We start from the raw sequence: 10,404 nt of genomic DNA, 5'->3' as shown, positions 1-10,404 counted from the left end.
ATAGCCAGCATGACTCAGAAATGTATTTGTATCCACAGTAGTTGGCTAACTCACATGATTGAGTGTTATTTATTCAACATATGCTATCTAATGATGGTTGTATTTTTCACTATGCTTTCTAATCAGAAACCACTTGTTTCTTTCAATATGAACTAATGCTTTATAAAGAAAGAATAAGCTTATATAATATCTACTACAGAAAGGGATTTCTTTCATTGATATCTATTTTAAAGCCTCGACTTGTTACTTAAATAAAGTTAAAACTAGCTGAACAAGGCTCTTGAAAATATTTAGTGGGGAATGATTATATGCCAGTGACCTCCTGTTGCTTAAAAATATCTTCATATTTCCAAAGCCTAGGGTAGTACAAAGGACTGGTACCATTACAGAGAAAGTATGCTCTCCTGGCCTTTCGACAAAGGTTTCTTGACAGAATCTTTGAGTCCAATTTTTATTATTAATCATAGAGGGTATGCGTATGTTCTCTTCTGAAGAGGGACTCCGTGCACGTGATCTCACTCCGCTTGATGAGTGTCCTGTACGGAGGAAGTGAACAGAAATGGCTGCGGTCCTTTTGCAGCTAGAGCAGCTAAAGGACAAAGAAGTGGATGATTTGCCACAGTCACAAGTGCACTGGGTTGAAATGAAGATTTCTGGTCTCCTAACCCAGTGCTCTGTCCACCAGCCATGGATTCACAGCCTTGCTTGTCCACCGGCATCCATCTTGATGTATGACACACTCTGGTGGATACCATGGATCACAGTGCCTGTGTGTGTGTGTGTGTGTGTGTGTGTGTGTGTGTGTGTGTGTGTGTGTGTGTGTGTGTGTGTGTGTGTGAGAGAGAGAGTGTGTCCAAAGGGTAGGTATGACAATCATGGTGGGGTTATTGAGTTTAGTTTTTAAATGCTCCAAGAACAAGTCTCCAACTCTTTGAAGCTCATGGGTAGTATTAATGTATTTTCTGTACTTTTTCTAAATATTTCTTTCTATCCCTCTTGCATCTTCCCCTGGGAGTCCGGAAATCTCTTATTCTGGAAACTAAAATGCTTTCTCATTAGACTTACTGTTTATATAATACATGTCAGCTGCTTCATTTATGCAGTGAACCCTTTGCCATGTTGATCATTTTTGGTTCAGTTCAAAGCCAACCTGCCAACCGATGGAACCCAACCTCTCTCTCCTGACATACCGGATTTGACTTGGCTCCTGCTGTCCATTTCCCCGCACCCTTGAAAAAGCACAACGTGTTCGTCTCTGTCTTCTTCAGTTGCTGCCCACTCCTTGGATGCGGCTGAATCGACCAAATATTTCCCATGTAGCAAGGATTGCAAGGTCGCCCTGTCTTCCTGGGCTGAGGGCAAGGGAGGGATGGAGAGAGTGTGACTGTCCATTGCTCGGACAATGAAGTGTCCTGCTCAAGACATGCTTGGTGGGATGTGGAGACTCTAAAGGAGCAGGACTGGATCCTGAAGAGTGTGGGAAGGCGTAAGCCGAGCTGTGAGGTGGTCTGGGATGGGGGTGCTGGACAGTGGCGGTGTTGTATTCGTTACCCCACACCCCCCGCCTTCCAGAGGAAAAACCATTTGTAACTGTGAGAAACGTGACAGCCTCATCAGAAGTGCGTGCAAGTATTTGTTCATTCAGTAAATATTTGTTGAGCGCTTCCTGAAGTAGAGAAGGTGATAACACATAACAACGTGCTGCCAGTGTGCCAGGTGGTGTGTGGAAAGCTTCACATCCATTACTTTTATTTAATCCTTACGACAAGCGGAAGCACATCGTTATTTTGCAGAGGAGGAAATTGAGACCTAGAGAGGAAGAGTAAAATGTCTGAGGTTGCACAGCTTGTAAGTGAAAGCTGGGTTTGAGCACACGTCCTCTGACCCCAGAGACCCCCGTATTTGACCACCATGCTCCATTACCAGGGGTCCCACACTGAAGATCCTCTAGAGTGTAGAGCGGACGTCTGCCTTTGTGAGAGTTCCCTGCCATGAGGATGGCCAGCTGTCCTGGTTAGCTTGGGACTGTCCCAGTGTTATCATCAAAAGTCACTTCCTGGGACATGCCTCAGCCCCCAGGCAAACTGAGGCTGTTGGTCAACCAGTACTGCTAGTGCAAATCTGTTTCTCATTTGGGCACGGAGAGGCCTGTTAACAGCTGTCCAAGGGATTGGTGTCTCCCTGATACGTGAGTTCTGTGACGTCCATACTGAAGGGGGTCAGTGGTGCGGAGTCCCCAAGACTCTTTGGAGTGTACTTTTCAGCCCTCCTAGCTGCCCATGAGGATGTAAATGTAGCTCCGGACGTGGCTTCAGGGCAGAGAAGACTGAGCCTGGACGGCAGTCAGGGGAGTGTTTTCTACTCTCTCCTAATTTCCCTCTCCCCGTCTTTCATGACCTATTACCCCCACTTTTTTCTCTATTTGGATTTTTCTTTTAGGCAAAGATTTCATTGCTTAATAGTTGACTCTCCAGTGAGATAGGTGAATCCTGCTATAGCTCTCTCAACAACATATGCAGGTAGAAGTGTATTAAAGGAGACTAACTCTGTACATGATTAATTTTCTTTGAGGATATCCTTTAGTGCAGAGAAGGAAATACCTCTCTTCTTGCCTGGCAGCGGTTCTGGTTGCCACCTATCATAAGCGCAGGTTTAAACTGATGGAAACTTTGAATATTACATCTGTTTTACATCCCTTCTTCTCCTTCCCATCATCTTCACACACATTCTAACTGTGTTTTATTTATAGTTTGAACTGTTCCCTGTTAGACTGTAAACTCCTCGAGGGTAGAGACCACACGGGTTTTATTTTTCACTCTTTTTTTATTACACGTTAGCACAAAGCATGACATATGGTATTCACTCAATAATGTTTTCTTTTCTTTTTTTAAAATTGAAGTATAGTTGATTTACAATGTTGTGTTAATTTCTACTGTACAGCAAAGTGATTAAGTTATATATACATATGTATTCTTTTCCATTATGGTTTATCACAGGATATTGAATATAGCCCCCTGTGCTATACAGTAGGACCTTGTTATTTATCCATCCTATATATAATAGTGTGCATCTGCTAACCCCAAACTCCCAATCCATCCCTCCCCCACCCCCCCTCAATAAGTATTTCTTGAATGAGTGAATAAATTCTGTATCAGGGAAACAATGGCATTTAATTTAAGTTCAACTTTTTAGACTTGCCTTGTGAAAAGCAAAAAGGGAAGAATTTACAAAGTAACGTGTGTGATCCCAAATTGCCATCTATAAACTTCTCCATTGTGTACAAAAGGGCTAACATTTATTGAGTGTATATTATGTGCCAAGTATATGCATCTATACCACACATACTCAAGTTCATCCCTTTCCCACCTAATTTCATGAGAGATAAAACAAAGGCAGAAGGAGATTAAATAACTTGTCAAATATTAAGTAATAAGTGATCTGAACCTATTGCTGACCAGAACTTACACTTCGGAAACCTGACTCCAGTTTTTAACCACTATGGAGAGCTGTCCTGTCTACATGCTTTGCGGCGGACTTCGTGAGTGTGGCTCAGCATCTGACTCTGGGCTGTGCACCAGATTCCTTACGAGGCCGTAGATCAAAATGGAAGGGTCAGAAGGTATCCTCTCTCATCCCCAAAGGGCTCTAGAAAGATGCTTATATAATCCACTTTGTTATTCTCTCATTAAAGAGAGGTATGTTTTTGGCCCCGATAAAATTTGTCTTGGCACTTGTATATTTCGTATCAGTCTTTTAGGAAATAAATGTTTAGCTACTATGTAAAGCATTCCAAAGGCATAGACTTGTTGTTGACAGTTGCAGAAAATGGAATTTGGAACCATTCAAAACTGAGAAAGAAAATAAGGCTGCTCAGATGGAATTATTATAAAGGACCATGTGATTAGGGCTTCAGAGTCAAACTACATTAAATCTAAATACAAAATTGTGATGGAGAGGTCACATAATATATTAGTTAAGAGTGTCCCTAGGTGGTCACTCTTGCACAAGTCTTTTCTGGCTCCAATGAGCCCGTTTTCTATGGAGCTGATTACACATCCTGGCCTTGGAATCACAGGTCCCCTAGTGATCCTGTGGCTGATGCTGCCCTAGATTCCTGGAACCCTTACAGCAAATCTTGAACTTGCCTCGTCCAGCTGTCATAAAAAGCCCAAGTAACACAGCTATGCACTAAGTGATGGACAGACATATACTTTAAAAAATTACAGCTTTTGAAGGCCGTGGCAGAGCTTTTAGAGGCGGAACTCAGGACAATTCCCTGTGATGAATTTTACTCAGTAGCTGACATGTTCACTGACCCTTTGCATCTTGGGATTACTGTGCTTTTTTGGGGCGGAAAAAGTAACTATGAAGCAATAAGAGCAGCTATACCATATTTTAAGTTTTGGCTACTGATTGCTATGATACCAACATAGGTAGGCTATTCTACTTGATATTTTGGCCAAACCGCCTTAAATAGGGCAAAGAGTGGGCAAGAAAAAACCCTCCTTAGGAAACACTGACATTTTGATTCCTGGTATTTACATATACTTTTCTAGATATTAGCTATGCTCATAATGAGATTAAAGTACTCCATGATACTTTGCTTTTGTAAGGGTGGTATGAAGAACAAATAAAAATCAGTCAAGAAAAACTTCCCCCAAATCTTCAAAAATCTGTTAAATCTCATCCAATACTGATTGCTGTAAACTTACAGTTAAGATAAACAAAATTTAAGTAAACTGATAAATTTGGTGAATTAACTCTTTGCTTAATTGATTTTTTTCAGCAAAATGATTTTTTGAACATGGGCCCGGATCCCCAAAGGCCTCCTTTTCCCAGCTGCCATCTGAAACATGTCATGTATCTCAAACGGGCATCGAATGGGAACTACTGAAATTGTCTGGTTTTACCAACCCCAAGAGAGGCATAGACGCCTCTCCTTTCGGCCACGCTGACAGTCATCCTTTCCTGATGTGCCCTGTTAAGGATGGATGTGGGCTTTCTTTTTTACTACCTTTATTAGCAACTTCTTGTTATTTCCTTGTCTGTGCTTTATCTCTTGGATGCCGTTTCTTCTCCCCAAACCGTGCTTCATTTGTTAGATTCTCCCTCAGTCTAATTCTCAATTTCTTTGGCCTTTCTCCCTGTCCTAGCCTATGACCGTGTTCACGCATCCTTACAAACTCGTTTCTTGGCCCTCCACGTTCCTCCAGCCACCCTTCAAGCTACTTGTTGTTGTCTCATATTCACTATTCTGTTAACCACTTCTTATTCAACTCCCAACCAGTTGTATTTGGCTTCCAAAATTCTACTCCACTCCACTGCAGCTGTTCTTAAGATGATCAGTTATTTCTTAATTTCCAAGCTCTCTGATCTTGTATTGGTCGATGTCCCTCAAAGCATCTGTCAACTTTTGATTCTCCTCCTTTCTTCTTTTAGCATCATTCTCTCACAGTTCTCTTACCTCTGTCTGGCTGTCCCTTTTGTCACTTTTGTTAGACTTTCTTCCACAGTTCTCCTCTTAATGTAGAGTTCTACGCGAATGTAAGTGGAATTATTGTCATTGATTTATTGATGCTTAAATTCAAACAAGGGACTAGAGGTTTGTTTTTTTTATGTCAAGAAGAGTACATACACATACATACACACAGTCAAGTAGAAGAAAGAAGTCACTCAGAATTCTACATAGAACTCTTTTTCCTGGTCCCTAGTAACTATGGCAGCAGTAAGAAGGTAAGCAGAAGTGAATCTGTAATAGCATCAGAGACACTGTGGGCCCTGGGGCCAGAAAGAAGTCTTGGGATTCTAAGCCTGATCCTTGGAGAGTTAAGTGTAGCTAGAGGTGGTCAGGGAACCCAGGGCTATGAGAGGACGAGCTGTCAGATTCCTGGATTCTGGAGCACTATGGGATGAATTGTGTCTCCCCCCAAATTCATATGTTGAAGTCCCATTTCCTCAGAATGTAACTGTATTTGGAGATAGTTTTTTTTTTTTTCTTTTTTAGTGTGTACATGTCAATCCCAAACTCTCAATCTATCCCTCCTCCCCACCCTTCCCCCCGGTAACCGTAAGTTCATTCTCTAAGTCTGTGAATCTGTTTCTGTTTTGTAAGTAAGTTCATTTGTGTTATTATTTTTTAGATTCCACATATAAGCGATGTATGATATTTGTCTTTCTCTGACTTAACTTCACTCAGTATGATCGTCTCTACGTCCCTCCATGTTGCTGCACATGGCACTATTTCATTCTTGGAGATAACAGTCTTTATAGAGGTGATTGAATTAGAATGGGGCCATTAGGGTGGGGTCCTAATCCAATAGGATCACTGTCCTTACAAGGAGAGGGGGAGACATAGGGGGTGTGTGCAGAGGGACAACCATGTGAAGAGGCTGTAAGAAGGAGGCCATCTGTAAGCCAGAGAGGCCTCAGGTGAAACCGGATCTGCTGACCCCTTGATCTTGGACTTCCTGTCTCCCGTTCTGTAAGGAAATGAATTTCTGTTGTTCAAGCCACCCAGTCTATGGTGTTTTGTTATAGCAGCCTCAGCAAACTAATGAATAAATGGAGGAAGCTAAATTCCTGGATAATCAGTTTGGCACCTCACAGCTGAGAGGCTTATTGGTAAAAGGGATTGTGCTGTACTAAGGTGTTCCTGCTTGGAGTAAGAAAAAATCCTTTCTCATGAATATTTTCCGCTAATCAGGAGATTGGAATTTTCTACCATTTCCAGAAGAAGAGTGAAGTAATCCCCCTCAATATGCTATTTGTTTCCTTAGTTGAAGCCACTAGCTCTGTATTACCTTCACATAAAGAGAATTCTTTGTGACAGTGATCTAGCAAACTTCAAAATTTGTCTCAGCAAAGAGCTAAAAAAGAAAGGCAAAGCGAAAAATGCCTGATGTTTGAAGAGCTCACATCCCTTACTCCAGAAAAAAAAATTTTTGCAGTTGAGACAAATTTCCTGCATCAGGATTTGTGCTGGCTTTCACAGAAGATGCACTAAAACTGGAATAGGGTTTTAAATTGGTTTCATGACAAAGGCTATAAATTATACTAGGTGACTCAAATTATTCATGAGAGAGAGGAGATCTTGATTTATGCACTAGTTTTGTGTAAATTTCATTTTTGTAAAGTAAATCACTTTTCCCATTGACTCACATTACAGTTTGAGATACACTTTATCTTCTTTTCTGAGTAATCTTCAATTGACAGAGGCTTTTTGCACATTCACGCAAGCTTTTAATGACCTAAATGCAAGGACTTAAATGAAGCAAAGCTATTTACAGAAACCGCAAGGGAGCCCTGTGTTCATCCAACACACAGCAACAAATTCTCACCAAAGGGCACCTGTATGGCAGAGACTGTGACTTCAAAGACATGGACGCCCTGGCTTCAAGATGCTTACTGTCTTAGGTAGCTTGAAGAAATTTTTTGAGAAGCAAATAATCAGGCTCCACATTTGCTTTTTTTTTAAAATAAATTTATTTATTTTTGGCTGCGTTGGGTCTTTGTTGTTGCGCGCCGGCTTTTTCTAGTTGCGGCGAGCGGGGCCTACTCTTCTTTGCGGTGCACAGGCTTCTCATTGCAGTGGCTTGTTTTGTTGCGGACCACGGGCTCTAGGCGCGTGGGCTTCAGTAGTTGTGGCTCGCGGGCTCAGTAGTTGTGGCTCGCGGGCTCTAGAGCGCAGGCTGAGTAATTGTGGCGCACGGGCTTTGTTGCTCCGTGGCATGTGGGATCTTGCTGGACCAGGGATCAAACGCGTGTCCCCTGCATTGGCAGGAGGATTCTTAACCACTGCGCCCCCAGGGAAGTCCCAGGCTCCACAATTTGAATGCGCTGTGATATTCATACAATGGATGTTCTTAAAATTGCATCGTATAGCACTGTAAAGGTTTTTGTCGTTTGCTCATATCTAATCTAGTACATATCAATAAAGTTGATGTCACGTGAATCACCGGCGCTTCTGTGACCATTTTATTGCTTTGAGAGGTCAGGGATTTTTAACCTGAAACGTATGATCCTTTAAAAGATTAATGGAACACCCAAACCTGTATGTAAACTCAGATGTGTATGTGTACATGTGCATTTTTCTGGGGAGAGAGCTCATTACCTCCATCAGTTTCTCAAAAGGATCTGTCTTCTTAAAAATGATTAGAATAATCAACAATGAGTTTCAGCCCAGTTTGTCTCAGTCCAGTTTCCACAGATAGTTTTCCTTTGAATCCAGCTTTACTACCAGCAAGTAATTTTGAGAAGATAAACTACAGTTATCAGAGCAGATTCATTTCTATACACAAAGCATTTATTGAGCACCTGACATGTTCGTAACATTGTAATAGGCTCTGCAGGGTCAATAGGCAGTGCTGAGATAGAGCTGAAAAAGCCATAGCAGTTTTTTAATTGGCTACTAGCCTTGTCATCTGGGGATGGGTAAGGCTAGCTTAGAAGAATTGAATCAAGATGGATAGTTGCCATGAACAGCTAATAGCTCTGTTAGGGATTATGTAATATTTGTGCAGAAAATCCCATTAAACATAGATGGCCAATTATATAAGGGAATTTTTAAAATATTGTGCTGACCTATAAGTAGTAAGCAAGTTATTGACTTAAAATGCTTTACTGCCTGGAAAGCATTACTAACGGAGAGTATTTTCCATTTTCTATTCATCTTTTTCCTCATTATTTCTCTTGGGTCAGACTGTTTGGATATAATGAACACATTAACAGTCCCCACCCTTGAATGCTCTTTAGAAAAACACAAAGTGTTTATTGATTCTTTATGGGTTTTTATACCTAATGAAAGCTAGTTAGAATCAACAACCTTAGCAACAATGTGTTGTATTCTCCCTGCTGCTAAAAAACAGCAGGGAAATGTTTTTTAAGCAGCAGTGTCATGCTGCAAGTTAGAAGACAATGAGCACCTTCCAACAATAAGGTCTGCTAAATTACTGCATTTATACCCTTTCCTTAATCCCTATTATGAAGATCACACAATTGAAGAATATCTCTATATAATGAAGACTGTTGCTATCTCTAACACGGTAACACAAAGCAGGATGCCATCTGTTAGAATAATGTTGGAACCTCTAATTTTACAATTGTTCAGAGCCCATGATTACTTTCCTATTTATTTAAAATATATATTCAAAAACCAAATGCTTCAAGCTTCATAATAAGGCTTTGGTGATATGTTCTATAAAAACATGTCACTGTACTTTTCTCTCTGCCTGTCAGGCAGTGGCTCTTACAAGGGAACAAAGGAAACCTCTAATATTGAATCCAAGACATTCAGAACTTAAAGGAAACAGATTGACAAAAATAGTCCATCAACTGTATTTATTGTGAGTTCTGGTACATGGAGTAGATACTTGGACTCCATTACGGCAGTAGAGGGTTTGCATTTCAGAGAATTCTTGTATGTTGTAGAACCTTGGTCTTGATTTTTCAGGAAGTTTGAGAACTTTCACCCTGAGCCCTTTTTAGGCAACTTGTGGCCCCAGAGGCATGACAGACAGGAGTTCAGTTATCAAAGAACTTAGAGAGATGGAAAATATTGGTTGCAATCCAGGGGGCTTGTTATGCTGCTGAGTATAGCTTCTGGCTTAACAGAAACCGTAGGAAGCTGATTTGTCAGGTGTCTGAAGGGAGACTCTCTCTAAAAGCTCAGTTCTTCTAGGCCATTTGGTTTAAGTGTGTTTCACTTATGAACAGAGAGATGGAGGGGTTGCAGACAGAGAGGGAGGGAACTTCCATTCTTTGGCAAACAACCTCAGATCCAGAAGGCACCTCAGCAATTTGCTTGCTGTCATTCAGACCTTGAGGATAGCAGAACTGGGATTAGAATCCCAGCCCGATGGCCTTTCAGCCCAAGGTGTTGTCTTTGTGTTATGGTGCCTACCTTCAGGAGATGTCATTCTATTTCATCTCTTCTGAGCAGATCTAAACCACTTTCCCCAAGAGTTCCAGCCACAGAGTTTTCCACAGTACAGAGCTGGGGCTGTAACTACCAGTTCGACTCTTTGACTTTGATGCCAACAATCTCTCCTCCCTCTCCTCCATATTTTATTTTATCAATATAACTCCTCTTCCACTTTCCTTTCCTTGTAGTTAAGGAATAGTCCATAGAAATGAGTAAAGTCAGTTGGAGAAAGAGCTCAAGGTACTTTTTTTTTTTTCAAGGTACCACTTTTAATCCCTTTGTTCTCAAGTTCTAGGGGTAATGATTTCAGAAATTATGAGAACACACAGGTTCTTTCCCTCTTGGCTGCAACGGCGACTCCCCACTGCTCGGTTGGCTAGTCCCATTGCTGAAACTCTCTCTGTTTTGCTTTCTTCATGTCTCAGATAGAGATAATACTGTCTATCTCAGTAGAATGGCAAGGAATTTAACTGATAATTGTCAAA

This window comes from Balaenoptera borealis (assembly GCF_965194805.1).
Source record: "Balaenoptera borealis genome assembly, chromosome: 10".
NCBI classification, from domain to species: Eukaryota; Metazoa; Chordata; class Mammalia; order Artiodactyla; family Balaenopteridae; genus Balaenoptera; species Balaenoptera borealis.
Note: the sequence above shows the minus strand (reverse complement) of the source record.